Here is a 6,408-nt window from a genome sequence, read left to right on the forward strand (position 1 = left end):
TTACTCAAATGGAAGAGGAAGAAGAGCACCTATTATGGTCGTTATTTTAACAAGTATATCTGGCCAGGTGTGGGGGTTCCAGGAGGAGGGCAGAAGTATGTTCAGAGTAAACCTGGTTTACATGCAGCCACAGCTACATAGTGAAACTATCTCAGAAAACTAAATTAATTGAGCTGGGTGGTGGTGGCACACGCCTTTAATTCGAGCACTCAGGAGGCAGAGGCAGGTGGATCTCTGTGAGTTTGGGGCCAGCCTGGGCTACAGAGCAAGTTCCAGGACAGCCAGGGCTACCCTGAGAAACCCTGTCTCAAAACAAAAACAGTTCTGTCTTCGGCAGCACGTATACTAAAATTGGAACGATACAGAGAAGATTGGCATGGCCCCTGCTCAGGGATGACACGCAAATTTGTGAAGTGTTCCATATTTTCACAAGTGGCAGTTGCTGGCTATGATGGCTGTGTACTTTGGATCTGGATTTACTGCTCCCTTCTTTTTTTTTTTAATTATTTATTTTATTTGCATTGGTGTTTTGCCTGCATGTCTGTGTGAGGGTGTCAGATCTTAGAGTTACAGATAGTTGTGAGCTACCATGTGGGTGCTGGGAATTGAACCCAGGTCCTCTGGAAGAGCAGTCAGTGCTCTTAACTGCTGAGCCATCTCTCCAGCCCTTGCTGCTCCCTTCCTTATTGTAAGGCACCAGCTACTTTAAAAAAATGAGGATATTTAATTCATCCCTGTAACAGATAGGAGATTGTCTAAGAGATGCGATCTGAAAATTGGATCAAACTCTTGACCTCTTATTGCTAAATAAAATTGTAAATAAACTAGTGACATAAAGACAAAAAACAAGCCGGGTGGTGGTGGTGCACGCCTTTAATCCCAGCACTCGGGAGGCAGAGCCAGGCAGATCTCTGTGAGTTCGAGGCCAGCCTGGGCTACCAAGTGAGCTCCAGGAAAGGCACAAAACTATGCAGAGAAACCCTGTCTCGAAAAAAAAAAAAAAAAAAAAAAAAAAAAGACAAAAAACAAACCAAACAACTTTCAATTCCTCTTTACCCTGGCACCCTTTCCTCGTCTATCATCAGCTGGCCTTACCCTTGCTCCTCTGGGCCGTTTTACCAGCCTCCTCCAATCCTTTTCCTTTTGCTACAAAGCCAAATAATTGTTCTTAAGCAGAAATCAGATCATGGGTTCACCCAGGGCTCTCTGGCTGCCCATTGCCTCACCAGACCCCCGAGACCCCAAAGGCCGACCTCGGGTTGTCTTTGCCTCGGTCCCACCGCCTGTCTGTCTCCCAGGCAGCCCGATTGCTTTGCTGAGATGCTAACTTGCTCTTGCCATGAGGCCTTTGTACTCACCGCTCCTCAGTCTAGAACCGTCTGCCCGCTAGGAGCTGCGCAGGGTGGCTTCTTTTTGGTTAGACAGGTTTTCAACCCCCCCCAAAAAAGGTGTTCTCTACCCGACCCCAAAGTAGGCATCTCTACCCGTCCACCCCCTACCCTCCCACCTGTCCACCCCCTACCCTCCCTCCCATCTAGGCCTCTATTACATTATCTAATTATTTTCTACCCAACATGCACTCATACAGGAAAATGTGATTTGCATTTTGTGTCTTCTGTTTTGACTTAAGACAGAGCCCAGCGACTCTGGAGCCCGTGGCAGGGCGATCACGTATTCAAGGCCTGCCTGGACTATAGAGTGAGTTCAAGGCTATCCTAGGTAAGTTTGTGAGATTCTATCTCAAGATACAAGTAGAAAGAGAATGGAATACAGCTCCATGGTAGAGTCTTTGGCTACCATGTGTGAGGCCCTGGGTTCGATCCTCAGAACTGAAGGAAGGGGAAGAAAGGGCAAAGAAAGGGAACCCAACCCTGCTGTCGGTTCAGACAGCAATCTGAAACTAGAACACAAGCTAAATAGCTGAAGACTCCAGATGGCATGTAAAACAGCCCCTCCCCCAGAGAAGACCAGTGCCCACACAGCCTTGCCCACACGGGTCAGGATGGCTGTTCCACATGCCACCTAATACATGCATAAAATTCTGGAGAGCCCTCACACAGAAATTTGGTGTTTCATTTTAGACACAGTCTTACTGTCAGGGGTTCATTTTTGTTCTGAAGCAGCTTTGAGAGATAAGAGGAATTCCTGGACCTTGGGCCTGCATTCCTGAATGTAGCTGAGAGGGGCCAAGGAAGTACTAGCAGACCTGGGGTCAGCTCAGTGGAAATTGGGCACTGTCCTTGAGACTGGGGCTAAATCTGGGCTAAGGATCAGTCTTGGTTAGACTACCCCTATTCAAAAAAGATCATCTTGCTGGGCAGAGTGTCATGCATGCCTTTGATCCCAGCACTCAGTAGACTGAGGCAGACAGATATCTCTGAGTTCAAGGCCAGCTTGGTCTACATAGAGAGTTCCAGGACAACCAGAGCTACATAGTGAGACTCTTGTCTTGAAAAAACAAACAAATAAAAAGCCACTTTTTTTTTCTTCCTAGACAGGGTTTCTCCGTGCAGTCCTGGCTGTTCTAGAACTCACTCTGTAGACCAGGCTGGCCTTGAACTCACAGAGATCTGTCTGTCTGTCTTTGCCTCCCAAATGCTGGGATTAAAGGCATGTACCATCATCTCTGGGCTGAAAAAGGCCATCTTTAGGAAGAAATATTTTTCCTGTCAGAAGCTTTTGAATTATTCTTCTTTGGACTAGGGAGGCCTTGTGCCTCTCTGGAGGACTCCTTCAAAGTAACTAATCCATACAGACCATTTCCTTCAAAGCTGCACCCCAGTCTCAAGGCTCTATAGTAGGCCCTAGATTGTGGCATGGACCTCGGACTGTGGACCAGACTGTCTCCTCCCTTTCTCTGTTTGTTTTCAAGGCTCTGACCTGAGGGCTGGCTGGTGAGGTAGGCAGGAGGGAGGAGCATGAGTTCATACACACACACACACACACACTCCTTTTGTGCCCCCCAGGCTGGTCAATGATTGACCGGCACTTCACAGGCCACTGGTTTCAGACCCTGGCTCAGTGACCCTTAGAGGTCACCTCCAGCATCCAGAGCCCCTCCCTGCCCCTTCCACGTTGGTGATCCCCCCCACAGCCTCTTTTCTGCCTGCCCAGGGTCTTCTCGGTGAATCTCTGGGCACCTTGCTTCTGGGCGGAGTACAGGCCCTCTGTCCTAAGGGCTGGCCTTCTTCCCTCCCTGTCTGTCTTCAAAGTTCTCTCACTGGGCTTGTCTCACAAACTCTCGGCCTCCAATGCCCACACCCTCCTTCTCCCCAGCCTCCCCCCTTGCTCTTTGTCCCCAGACATCCTCTTTCCTTGGCTTCCCTGCCAGGCCTTGCTAATGCGACAGTTGAGCAGAGAATCGAATCGGCATCGCCCACCCTGCCCCCCTTCCTCTCCGCTTGTCAAACACCCGAGAAGGTTTTTCCTTTCCTTCCAGGCTCTCAATGCACTCTTTCTCTTGGGGAGGCTCAGCCCTCTGGAGCCTCCTCCCCAGGGCGTGAGTTCTGACCCCAGCTCCTCCTCCTCCTCCCTTCTCTCCCCCCCCCCCAACCCTTGCCTGCTCCGCACCCAGGCCCCGCCCTCCCTGCAGCCCACTAGGGCTGAGCATTGTCTGCAGCGCTGGGGTCTGGGATGCCCAGAACGTGGGCTTGCCTGCAGGAAGGACAGAGAGGGGAGCAGGGATTTTTACAGACGGAGGAGCCCTGGTGGTGGACGGAGGAGCCACTTCGGCTCCCCTACAGCAGTCTGGGGAGAGGGCTGGCTCATGGGCCCCTCGCTTGAAGATAATGTTGATGCCAGTGCTTCCGTGGCTCAGCTATGTGACCTTGGAAAGTTGCTTTTACCTTTTAGAATCACAGGGTGCCTCGTCGGCAAAATGAAGAATAAGGATACAATACCTGGGACCTCAGGAACTCCCGAGAGGAGGGATGTGGCCGCAGAGTGATTCAGAGTCGGGGTCCAACGACTGAGGCCATCGTCAGCAGCTAACCGGAGACGGAGGGGCAGGACTGGGGGAGGACACCTTTAGTCTGACCTTAATGGTCTTAGCATGCCAGTGTACAGCCACCAATGACTCTGAGATCCAGGGCAGTCTATCATCTCCCAGAAGAGCTGAGGAACACATAGGTTAGGTCCTGGGCTGGAGGATGGGGCCAGGATGAGGACTTGGTTTTGCTGAGGCTCAACTATCCCCATTGCCCTAAAATGTCCTGGACAAACTTCTTTTTTTTTTTTGACCCTTGATTTTCATAATCCTCAAATAGGGAAGTGTGTCTGTCTGTGTATTTCATTTTGTTATTAACATTTTTGGCCTCAAACCACCCAGTCCTCCTGCCTCGGCTTCCCAAGTGTTGCGATTGTGAGTATGAGCCACCGTATGTAGTTGAATGTAGGGGTGGGTATTCTAGGGCTGCCATGTCACGTTACAGGTCAGTATTTCTTGAACATTCCCGACGGCGATCCAAGGAGTAAACCTTTTGACGTCATCATCTCATTTATATGCAAAAACCACATGTGATTCTTTCTGTATGTGATGTATGTGTGCACGCATCCCTTCTCTCTATTCCGTGTCTTCTCCCTCTCCCCTCATCTCCACGCCCCCGCCCCATTCATGCCAGGCGCATGCAGTATCACCAAACCACAGGTCCCGACGTCTTGTTCTACTTCTTAAAGAAACAAAACCAGGCTGAGTGTGGTGATGTGCACCTGGCATCCCAGCACTGAGGAGGCAAAGGCAGGGGAGTCACTACAGGTTTGAGGCCAGCCTCCTCTACATATTGAATTCCAGGCTAGTCTACAGAATGAGATTTTTTCTGTTTGTTTGTTTTTCAAGACAGGGTTTCTCTGTGTAGCTTTGGTGCCTGTCCTAATCTCGCTCTGTAGACCAGGCTGGCCTCGAACTCACAGAGATCCGCCTGGCTCTGCCTCCCGAGTGCTGGGATTAAAGGTGTGTGCCACCACTGCCCGGCCAGAATGAGATCTTTCTCAGGCCAAACCAAGCCAAACCAAACCTTTGTCTCTGGCCTGCTGGTCTACTTGGGTAAGGAGGGTAAGTTTCCGGCCCTTCGTTTTCACTCACGTGCCTCGTTTTGACTAATAACTTCCTACCCTTCCTCTTAGAGAACCTCAAATTGATCCCCACAAACATCGAATCTGCCCCAGCACTGCTAAACCGGGGACTGTGTGCTCCGCAGTTATTATGTGTTGTGCACCGCACTGCTGAGTGCTTCTAGAATGTTCTCTCTTAGCCCTTAGCTCAGTATGCTAGATCTTACAGATTTGTAAGCCAAGACCCAGAGATGGTTAGTCACTTGCCCAAGGTCACACAGCTAGTGTGTGATCAAGTGAAGATCTGAACTCACATCATCTCGATCCCAGAGTCCCATGTTCCCGGGCCCTAGTGTGAAAGTGCCTGCCTGGAACTGTATTCAGTGATGACACCAGATTAGGAGAGGCCACTGTCCTTCATTTCTCACTCCCATCAGATGCCTCTTGGCCATCACAGGTGTGTTCTTGACTGGAACATTCCAACTAACATCACCAGATTTAGCAAATAAAAAGTAATTGTATGTTCAATTTGAATTTCAGATAAACAAGGGGTAATTTGTTAGTGTAAACATGTCTCCTGCAGGGTGTTCTTGGAATTTCCAGCAAAAGGTATGCACCTTTCTATCCCCTTCCTAACTGTCACCAGGCCTCAGGACTGGTGTCTAGGTACTTCCGGGGTAAACTGGCAGGTGAAAGGGGCAGGGGCAGAGGAGACACTGAACGAACTATGTACTGGGTGAACGCAAAGAAACAGGGATGGGGCTGGAGAGATGGCTCAGCAGTTGAGAGCATGAGCTACTCTTGCAGAGGACTCAAGTTCAGTTCCCAGCACCAATGCGGGCTGCACACAACTGCCTGGAACTCCAGCTTCAGGGGATTCCCACGCCCTCTTCTGACCTCTGTGGACAACTGCACTTATATGATCCCCTGCGCCCCTGCCCCCCACCCCCCGCGAACATGCATAGTTTTAAATAAAAGTAAGCCTTAAAAAAGAAAAAAAAAATTAAAAAGGAAGCAGGAGAAGCTGTTCTTCCAAGGACGAACGGGTCTCTCGATGTGACTGTCTTCTCCTAGTTCTGTGGAACCCTATCTGAGATCAGGCTGGAGATACCCAAAAGGATCGAACTGACATCCCAGAGCTTCCTGGAAGTCACCAGTTAGACATAACACATCCTCTTCCCAGACTGTCGTTTTTACCTGAGGATGTGTCTGCAGACTCAGTATTGGATATTAAGAGTGTGATGGAGGCAGATGCGAACGTCCCAGGAACGTTCAAGATAAAACCCGAGACTGCAAAGAGGGTTAAAGGGATGCTCTGCTTTTAGGAAATGGGTGAGAACTGCAGCCGGCTAGCCAGGC

The 6,408-nt window shown here is 50.0% G+C and overlaps 1 non-coding gene across 1 annotated transcript; it reads left to right on the top strand.

Annotated features, from left to right (window-relative positions):
• Positions 1-321: 321 nt before the first annotated feature.
• On the top strand, positions 322-428 carry LOC121831852 (U6 spliceosomal RNA). Its single transcript, XR_006075455.2, has one exon. It is a non-coding gene; the product is annotated as a U6 spliceosomal RNA (small nuclear RNA).
• Positions 429-6,408: the final 5,980 nt, after the last annotated feature.

The sequence above is a fragment of the Peromyscus maniculatus genome, chromosome 8 (assembly GCF_049852395.1).
Source record: "Peromyscus maniculatus bairdii isolate BWxNUB_F1_BW_parent chromosome 8, HU_Pman_BW_mat_3.1, whole genome shotgun sequence".
In the NCBI taxonomy this organism is placed as follows: Eukaryota; Metazoa; Chordata; class Mammalia; order Rodentia; family Cricetidae; genus Peromyscus; species Peromyscus maniculatus.